We start from the raw sequence: 10,250 nt of genomic DNA on the forward strand, positions 1-10,250 counted from the left end.
CAGCAGGAGACTGTATGTCAACTGGGCATAGCTTGAGCACATAAGACCTCAAAGCTCTTCCTCCATCAAGGCCACACCTCCTCAAACAAGGCCCCACTTCCTAATAGTGCCACTGCCCTATGGGCCTATGGGGACCTTTTTATTTTAAACCACAACATCTTGTCTCTCTCAAAATCATCAAATTCTTTCATATTACAGTTTCAGGAGATGCAATGATGCTTTCTGGTTGACTTGTGGAGTGATACACAGCAGGAGCTAGAGTAAGCACTGCAGTGGTGATCCTGGCCTTAAATTGCTGTGCCTCTACTAGAGCCCTGTGTGACTAAGAATGCATTACAACCTATGTGGAAACTATTTCCAACACAAATAACCCTTCTATCTGTTCCTGTCATTTCACTCAGCATCCATGGTAGCCACAGTAGCCACAGTAGTGCTGGCTGTAGCTATAGCCTCACCTCAGCAGGGCGTTGCAGGGAGAAGATTCAAATAGATTTCTGGTTTCTCTTCAATTTCTGGCTTGACCTTTTACTTTAAAAGACTGAGTAGTTGTGAAATTTGTCTTGTAACATCTTTTTTGTTTTTCCACCTGAGAAATGAAGATGATAACGGTACCTACTACAAGTGATGACTGCGACAGTGTCACAGAATACACTGGCAGAGTTCTCAGCCCAGGATCCAGCATGAAGCAAGCCCCTAGTGACCATCAGTCACTACCCCAGCCATGAAAAACAGAACGACTTGCTGTTTGCCCTGTGTATGGCTTTCCACTAGGAACCACACACTCAGCCATTTCGACTTGGAAAGAAATATTTCAAGCATTTCCTGTCAGAGGAAGATATAATATCCCATGAAATAAACAGATGATTTGAGCCAATTATCTTACAAAACCAGCAAAACAAGCCCTTCCTTATTGTTCAGGACTCCAGTTAGGTTTTTCCAGCAGTCTCCGGCAGTGGTGCGGGGAGTTAGATCACATATTTTGTAGAGATACTCTCTCCTTCTCTCCTGTCCCTCTAAAGTATTCAAATGTGCCTGGGCTATTTCATATGGGTTATTTAAACAACTGCATCCAATTACACTAGTGAGTCATTTAATGGTGATTAAATGCGCGGGTAGCAACGGTACAGCGGCATCCCTCTGTACAGCCGCATCTCTCTCAGTAGCACTACTCACTTGTAGTCTCCAGGCTTCTCTCAGTATTTGATACCCTCAGTTTTTCATGTCTTTCTAATTCTCTGACTTCTAAAAAGAAAAAAAAAAATCCTCCTCAATTTACCCCATACACTGGGACAGGCCACCCAGGGCCCAAATGACCTTTCGCTATGATCCTTCCCTCTGTGTCCATTAAACTTCTCATTTTCTAGGACAACACATTAATTGTGGTATTAATGGAAATAAACTTGATTAATTCAATAGAAAGTTTGCTAGACCGATGGCCCAAGAAAATCTAGGCTCTGTATGTGTGTGTGTGTGTGTGTGTGTGTGTGTGTGTGTGTGTGTGTGTGTTTAACGTGGCCTTGGCTTCAATCTCCAGCAGTGTGTGTGTTTGGGGGGGGGGTGTTGGGGGTGGGGATTGCTGTCAGTCTATTAGACAGTGGAGTCTTCTGAATTTCTGTCCTACTTTGAAGTGGGGTTGTGTGAGAGAATTTGAAGCCATGTGAGCCAGGGAGGGTAACCTAAATGTTCCAAATGCTCTAGGCTTCAGGAATCACTCATCTCTTTAATACCAGCTGACATGGAATGTGCCCTGTCTTGTACAGTGGTGGCAGGTCAGCTTTCTCCTTCTGTTTCTGCAAATCCTATGGAATGCGGACATCTGGGAGAAATCCACCCAGCAGTGATGCACAGGTTCCCTTTTATCTGTTTCTCCGACTGACTTTTGCTACTTACTCTCTGTTTGGTGATCATACCCCAACCTGCTGTCATCTCACCTTATATAGTAAGAGACCAAACAAAGGTTGAAATAAAACTAGTTTCCTCAAAGTGCATCCCCAGGCTGTGTTGTTCTGTGGGAAAAACAAACAAACAAACAAACAAACAAACACATACTAGGGATGGCATAATCAGAAGTGAACTGCAAATATAAAAACCATTCTAAAAATCCAGTATTTAGAATCATGACTTAGAATCTAACCCATATATTTTCTAAAAAGATGTGGTTCCCTGTCTATCACAAGCCTTTCTGTGCACCCCATGCCATGACCTAGAATTCAGCTCCTCTTCCAATTCTACAGTGAGGACAGAAGTGAGCCAGCTATGTGGTGCCCAGAGCCAACTAGAAGAGCTGGGCTGTGGGATCGAAGGACATTTGTGTGAACCAGGGGAGTGAAAACCATTTTTGCCAGAGGAATCCTATACTATGTTGCCCATGGGGTGATGTTTGGCTCCGGACAGCAAGCATCTTCCAGGAACTACTTCTTAAGTATATTTTAATAAAAAATAAACAAATAGGAACAAAAAACTCCCATTTTCTCAGGTTAGATGTCTCCTCAAGAGCTGCTCTCTCATTCTCTGTTTCCTCTCAGCTTCCAGTGTAAAAAGAAAATAGGCATGTGAGAAAAATGTGTAAGCATGTATATGGGTGGGGTGGGAGTCAAAAGAAAGAAGAGGAAAAGTGTTTATGCCAAAGGACCAGCACAAGCAGAGAGTCCTGCATACATTTCACAGGGATGTCAAAAAACAATGACCACAACCCAACTGAACCAGCCAAGCCACAGGCAAACAGACTACCAGGGTGTGAGGTAGAAAGGAGAGGGAGGCAAGAGGTGGCGTCTCAAGGAATTTCCTTTTAAGAAATGGATTGTTAAGGCACAACTAGGAATGTCCATCTTTTCCTAAGTGTTGAGGAAAGTTACTGAAGAAGGGGAGGACAAATTTGGGTTACCATGCTTTAAATCTTACTCTGAAGAGATAGTAAATTGGCAAATGCAGAAGTGGGGCAACAGTTACTGGAGTGTCCTCGGGAAGGAAGACATTCTGAGAGCAGCAGATACAAAATGTGAAAGTCTCGAGGAGTGGAGAGCAGCCAGAGGATGGCTCTGTGATACCCAGGCTGTTTCAAAGAGTGTTCTGACAACTTGAATGCAGTCTAGATGCTGGCGGTGTCTGATCCCCTCCTGAGTAGAAGCTGGTTCAACTGTGTGCTGCAGTTGCCCACCTTTCACACTCCTAATTCCCGGTGGACCACACTAAAGTAAAGCGTTTAAGCATAGTTTTGCCTGGGCAGCAGCGTAAGAATCTGCAACCATTTTTTTTTTTTTTTTCAGTGAGAAAAGCCTAGATGAGGAGGGAAGGATGAAGAATCAAGGGGCCTGTTTTGGTGTGTGAGCACCAAGGTTCCCAAGTCCCCAAGGAGCCACATCATGTGCACAGCTGTGTTTGTGCATCTGGGTCTTACAGGGGAGACCTGAGGATTAACGTTAGGGACTCTTTTCATTTTTCAAGTTTTAGTGCTGCTTCCTGAGAGAAATCAGATAGGAAATAATAAACAGACCCTCTAGAAAAACAAACTGTAGGAAGTTGATTAGGTTTATAAAATCTTAAGACGTTTTCACATAGACTGACTCCAGTTTCTATGGACATTCCAAAGGCCTGAAGGGGAACCAGAGGGCTATTAGGTTTTCAGTCCATGTAACATGGTCTGATTTTCTGGCACATGAGGAAAAAAATATCCACGAGGAACTTACATTTTTAAAGATTTAGTATTTTTTAATTAAGTGTACATCTGTGTGTCTCTTTCTGTGTGTCTCACATGCCCTTGGGGGCAAGAGGACTTGGGTTTTTTAGAGCTGAATGGACAGATGCCTGTGAGCCCCCTGACACAAGTACTGGGAATAGAACTTGGGTCCTCCACAAGTATAGTACACTCTCTTAGAACCATCTCTCTAGACCCAATACTCTCTGTGTTTAAGATCATGATTGAACCAGAATTTATTATCTTACCCTTTCTAGAATTATAGTCAATATCACAAGATTACATATGTCTCAGCATATAACCTTGAAGAACTAGATGAAATGCAGGAAATAAAAAACAAAATATAATGGCACAGTGCCTTCTGAAACTTCTAGAAAAAATAATTATGACGAGCATTCAATTGAAATGCTCTAAGATCTCAACCGTATGATCAATTACAATAGCAATTAGCAACCAATAGCAATCCATGCAGCCACTTGTTCCAAATTTGTACTTTTAAAAATGGTCATAGAGATGCTGCACTTGTGTCATTTCTGTAGATCATTAAAATGGACTCAGGTTATAATGCTGTGAATTGTAATTATACTGTGGGTAATTAAAACAAGAAATTGTCTTTTCATTCACTGTAGGAACCATTTTCCTAGAAACTAAATCTTCATTGAATTTTTCATTATATACTACTCTGTGTCACTGTTCCTTTTTAAATATTGGAATTTCAGATGAGACCTCAAAAACAAAAGTAGATATGTTCTTTTTTATATGCGTGTGTGCGCAAACACACACACCTTCTGTTATTGGCATGCATGTGCAATATTAGGAGATGACATTTACTATGGAGAACAGTTAAGAGATGCAACCCCGCTAGGAATCTGCCCCATGCAGAAATACATTGAGACGCAAATCCACCACCCCCTGAACAGAGGACACAGACAATCTTCAGGCTATTGTAATTATTTCAGAGTGGGTTGACAGCAAACTGTGTAGCGAGTCAATCACGGCATTTAAGCCGCCTCTGAGTTCATCCTGGTGAGATACGTACGCACAGTCATTTCTGCAGCTCTGGAAGAATAATTTTCTGGCCCATCACCATCCAGTTTATACCAAGTCACCAGAGACTTGAAAACATTTTTGAGACTTCCATATCCCAATAAATTATACAAATTATCTGTCAAAGGCGTGTTTGATTTACTAGGCACTAGTGCCAGGCATGATACCCAGGGGAGCAAACTATAACCACTGATAGAAAATACAGCAAGATTGTAGGGGCACAAATTCAGTAGGAAAAGATACATGGGCCCATGACATCATACCATGCATGTGGCAATCATTTCCTTGTGTACACACATTTGTGTGTGTGCTTTTACAAGCCAGGGCAGATTCCTTTAGAGAAAAGAGTAAGAATAGCACACTTTTTCAGCACTTGGAGATATGAAACAAGTCTTGCGGAGTAAAGGGATGTTACAGAAAATGGGGTCATTGAAATCTTCTTTCTAAATAGTCACTTGAGTGCTGAAAGTACGGGGCAAAGTCCAGACTCAGTTTATTGGCAAGAGGCTGATTGATAAAGATTCTGGCACGAAGTACTCAAGCAGAGAGCAGCGGTAGAGCACCATGAACTAACCAAGTGAAGCCAGCAACAGGCCAGGCTCAGGCCCCTCCTAGCCGTATGGCTGTGGGAGCCAGGGATGCTCTCCCTGCTTCTGTTTCATGGGTTACAGAATAGGAATTGTGCTAGGACCTTTCGTGTAAGGTTAGCTTGAGAACTGAGTTCATTCATGCAAAGTGTATAAAATAATTCTTGCTAGTAACTAGATCCTAAACAAATACCAGAATTTCTTATTTGGAAACAATTAAAACAATTAGCTTTGTCACTAAATCATCTATTTCATGTTTTGAAAAGCAACAAGAGGCAATTTGTAATGTCTGCCCATGACCTTATTTGTTATGCTTCCATGTTTTACTGAGTTCAAGGCTGGCTGTATGCTCTGAGACAGCCCAGTTGCTTCTCTGCTCGTGAACCTTAAATAAAACCTGTGGCCATATATTTTTTTCTACCCTCTGGGAGTGAAAAAGCATATTCTAGAGGTATAAATATTTATCACATGAACTTCTTTTCTTTATATAAATCATATGCCAAGCTATCTGTAATCTATAAAACACACTAAAACTATACTTGTCCTAGGACCTTTCTTCTTACTAGTGTAGCATTCAAGGCAAACTATCTGGGGAAGAAGCAGGAGAAGTGGAGGCAGCCCTGGATGCTGGATGTGCACTGTACAATGAAAATCCTTGCTTCTGAGGCCTGTCTCACTTCATGTTAGAACAGTCTGACTTCTCCTGTCAGAGTTGCCATGTGCAAAAAAGCAAGCCCAGCACTCTACAATCCATTCTGATGATCAAATCCTGTTTCTTAGTGTTTTAATAAATCGATACATGCTATTTTCCATTGCATTAAAGATTTCCTTGCATTAAAGTTTCCCACACGAGGAGGAAACAAGATGCACCAATGACATATTACATCATCTTACAGCTGTGTTCTGTTTACATAACGGCATTCCCCAGAGAACAATCGCCTGCCTAGCTGCAAGTGATTCAGCTGCCATCTTCCCTCTGCTACTTCTAAAACCCAAATGATGTCAGACTTGGTGATTAAGGACCAATTGGGATACTGGAATCTGGTTCATAATAAAACAATAACTTTCAGTTGTGGAAAACTCACTTCTGTGACTTGAAAGAAGCTTCAGTGGCTAAGAACAGTGGATGCTCTTCCAAGAGACCTGGATCCTATATCCAGCCCCTCCATGGCATCCGATAATGTTCTGTAACTCCAATCCTAGGGGATTCAATACCCTCTTCCAGCCTTAGTCGGTACTGCATGCTGATAGTGTCTAGACATACATATAGACACTACACTCATACATGAGTACAATCTAAAATTTCTTCCCAGATCACTTCTGTGAAGCAGAAAAAAATAGAAATATAAGTAGAAATCACACTGAATATTATGTTTTTGCTCTGTTGGTCCAGAAGAATCCTTCCCTCCAATCAAAAAGGCAAAAAACAAACTAACAAACAAACAAAAAAGCCTCTCCTTGACACATTTATCCATTGTATCCATTGTAGGCAGTGTAGAATGTAAATGGCCTATTTAACAGTTTTCAATGAAGACATTACAAAGAACTAGTCATATGAACAGTGAATCAATAGTCAATGCCCAAAGGAAGTCTTTCTCTGTTCTTATGTTACATACACTTAATACTGGCTGCAGCCTGGGTTTGAAGTGATTTCCAAAGCCTTGCTCTTCAAAGATTTGCTCTTCCACCAGAAGGGAGAGGAACTTTAGGGAGTTGAGTCTTATGGTTATGCCTCTAATGGATCTCTCTACCACCCTTCTTCTCTGTTAACATTCTCTCTCTCTCTCTGTCTGTCTCTCTCTCTCTCTTCTCTCTGTGTGTATCTAACTCTGTGTCTTTGTCTCTCTGTCTCTGTCACTTTGTGTCTGTATCTCTGTGTCTCTATCTCTGTCTCTCTGTCTTTCTCGCTCTGTCTCTCTCTGTCTCTCTCTGTCTCTGCATCTCTCTCTCTGTCTGTCTCTCTCTCTCTCTCTTCTCTCTCTCTCTCTCTCTCTCTCTCTCCCCTGGCACTAGAAAGTAGGGAGATTTGTTTCCAATGCAGATCCCAAATCAACAGCACCAAACAATCAACTATTAGTGAAACTGTCAGAATAAGTTAATTTCTGTTATTTCTTTTAAATTACTTTATTTTGTCACAAAAACAGAAAGTGAAACAACATAGTACTTGAGATTATGAAACATGGTAACTGTCAGATTAATTTAGGATTTGGTCATGCAAAATTCATAGAAGTGATACATTTATACTAGAGATATGTTTTGATTTGTGCAATAATACTATTTCCCTTGACATTTTAGTATTTGCTGTTTATTGATGACGACCACTCATATTTTTGAACACATACGTTCACTCATGCATAGTTTGCTCATCGGGCAGATTGTCTACCTGAACCTCGTACTGGAGTGGAAGTCAGAGCTTCAGAGGAGAATGGGGAGGATTAAAGCATCTTCCCACTGGGAGTCCACATTCTGGCTCCTGAAACACAGCTCAGACTTGTCAGACAACACAATCATTCTTCCATATATAAGGCTGGTAAACAGTAGTCATGATGAAAAGCTTAGGAATATATTGTTTGTGCTGTTACACATTTAAAATGCAAAAATGCTCTATAGTAGATGTTCTTCATTTACTGAACACCTACTATGCATTAGACTACAAGGTAACATTGTATTTATGATACTTTTCTTCTTTAACTGTGGACTCTGATGAGTCATGTGATAATCATTTCCATTGCACTCATATTATTAGGAAATATGTTTTACCCAAAGTCAACAGCTCTTAAATGAGAGGGTGGATTGAGTTCCAAGTCTGTGTTTCACATTATACCAAGATGTTCAATAAACTGGCTGATATAAGACATCACTGCAGTATAAAACATTTCTAGGAAATAAAGTCCATCTAGAGCAAAGGCTGCTGGGATATTAAAAATATGTAAATATTTAAAAACTCTGCTCTTAGCAAGCTGACTATAAAATTAGCATTAGCAGAGAAGCCTAGGGTGGTGCTCCAGGGTCTCACCCAGACATGCGATCATAATGCTTAACACATGGGAAGATTGGGTGGCCCAGAGCGAGAGCATTGTTCAGAGGATGAAAAGAAGATGCAACATTCCTTTGCGCTGTTTCACTCTGGCTTTCACCATCCACAATGTTATTGCAGGACGTGTTTTGAAACATCCAAAAATCATTTGATTACAGAATTGTCTTCTCCATCGTTTCATTTAGGCTACTCCCGATCATGCCGTTAATGAAGTTTATTGCCTGTCCCCGTGTAAAGAAAGAAATATGAGAACAGCCTTATTCTTTCAAAGTCTTAGAAAGAATGCTGATGGTAGAGATCACTGATACAAAAGAGGATAGGACAGCTGTAGAACAAGTGACAGGTGCCTTCTGTGTCGGTAATAGTGAGTGCCACCTCGGCAACTGCATTCCTCAAGAGGTCAGAATGCTCATAGCATGATGGGATTTCTTCATGTGGGAATTGCATGAAATTTATGTAGAGAAAATCTAACTGTGTCTATTTTGAATAAGCTTCTAGATAAAGCCAACTAAAATTATAAACAACTTAAAATACAACAAAAGTCTTCCTTCCCAGTATTAAAGGAAAAACAAAGTGCTCCATGGGCATGGGTATCAGCTTCCTTTCCTAGATACCCAGAGAGGGGTCTATCTAGACTTGCCCTGGATTCTTTGTGAAGATTAAAGGGAAACTTTCCCTTTACCTGCAGCCCCAGAAGTCCTAAAGAGGAGGGAGGCCCAGGTCCTCACAGTTGAAACGTACACAGCTGGATTCTCCCTAGCTGTGGAGCAGTGCATATGGATTCTATAGTGTAGGAGGGACAGTGCTGCCCTATATATCTTAAACTGGAAGGGGGTGGAGCAGAGGCTTCTATGGGGAACTTATGCTACTGGACCTACTGAGACCCCTGATGACGTCAGGGTCTTATCCTGCAGATGCTCTGCTGAAGTTTCCAGATTCATGGAAGCCACTCCTGTTGCAGGTCTCATCTCTCTGAAACCATCACTAACCAGACCCTGTCTTCTGAAACCCATATCTTCTGGTAGAGGCAGATAGAAAGGCCTGACCATCTGCCTCTGACAGAGATGTTTTATGTCAACTAGCCCACCATTGCTCTGTGTGAGATTTAGCCCTGTGCCATGTGGGCAGCATCATCCCGATCGAATATGTAGAAGCTGGCCCTAGTTTTCCATATGTATGGCACTATTTTCTAGAAACACCCAAGGGAAGCTTTTGTACTCAATCTCTGTCTCTACAGAGTCCTCAAAGAAATCCCAGAAGGTAAGCAAGCTGCTGCAGCAGAAAAAGCTGTGATCCAGGAGTTGTGTGGTGTGAATGTTTACCCAGCTCTCGAGTTAACTGCCACCCAGTCTGACAGGGGCTTTCTGTGACTGTTGATCGGTTTCCTCCTATAGACTGAAGGACTCGGAAGCCACTGAGACCTTTTTACAGCTCTCTGCTCAGCCATGATTGGGTAGAAAACAACTACTGTGCTCCAGCTGTTCTTCCACAGACTAAAATGCAAATGAAGTTGAGGCTGGCTGATGAACAGCATTGAGTTTTAAAGAGGTATGTGTAGGGTTTGCTTGGGTGTGGCGAGAAAGAGGGATGCTATGAGCATCAAAACCAAAGAGAACTCCATAGATCCTGAGGATTGTGCAAACATCAAAGCTGGTTTTTATCTAAAAGGCCAGACCTGGAAGGTCTGTAGCTTCCATCCATCCTGTGACATCACAGAGCACAGAGATCAAGAGCTAGGACCAAATTGTTCTCTTGCTTCCACACAATGCTGAGACGCAGAGAATCTCTGGTCTCTTACCCTTTCTTTCTCCTACCATTTATTTATTTCACCCAATAAATCAGCACTGCTATCTGATGGCAAAGAGGGTCGTGGACAAAGCAGATG

At 41.6% G+C, this 10,250-nt stretch overlaps 1 long non-coding RNA gene across 1 annotated transcript in view; it reads left to right on the top strand.

Moving 5' to 3' along the window:
• The window catches only part of LOC117702719 (uncharacterized), a 54,690-nt gene extending 53,198 nt beyond the window's left edge, over positions 1 to 1,492 (top strand). Inside the window, exon 3 of the long non-coding RNA XR_004606098.2 lies at positions 592 to 1,492. This is a non-coding gene — a long non-coding RNA (uncharacterized LOC117702719). The remainder of the gene's footprint in view (positions 1 to 591) is intronic.
• The last annotated feature ends 8,758 nt before the right edge of the window (positions 1,493 to 10,250 follow it).

The sequence above is a fragment of the Arvicanthis niloticus genome, chromosome 2 (assembly GCF_011762505.2).
Source record: "Arvicanthis niloticus isolate mArvNil1 chromosome 2, mArvNil1.pat.X, whole genome shotgun sequence".
Taxonomy (NCBI): domain Eukaryota; kingdom Metazoa; phylum Chordata; class Mammalia; order Rodentia; family Muridae; genus Arvicanthis; species Arvicanthis niloticus.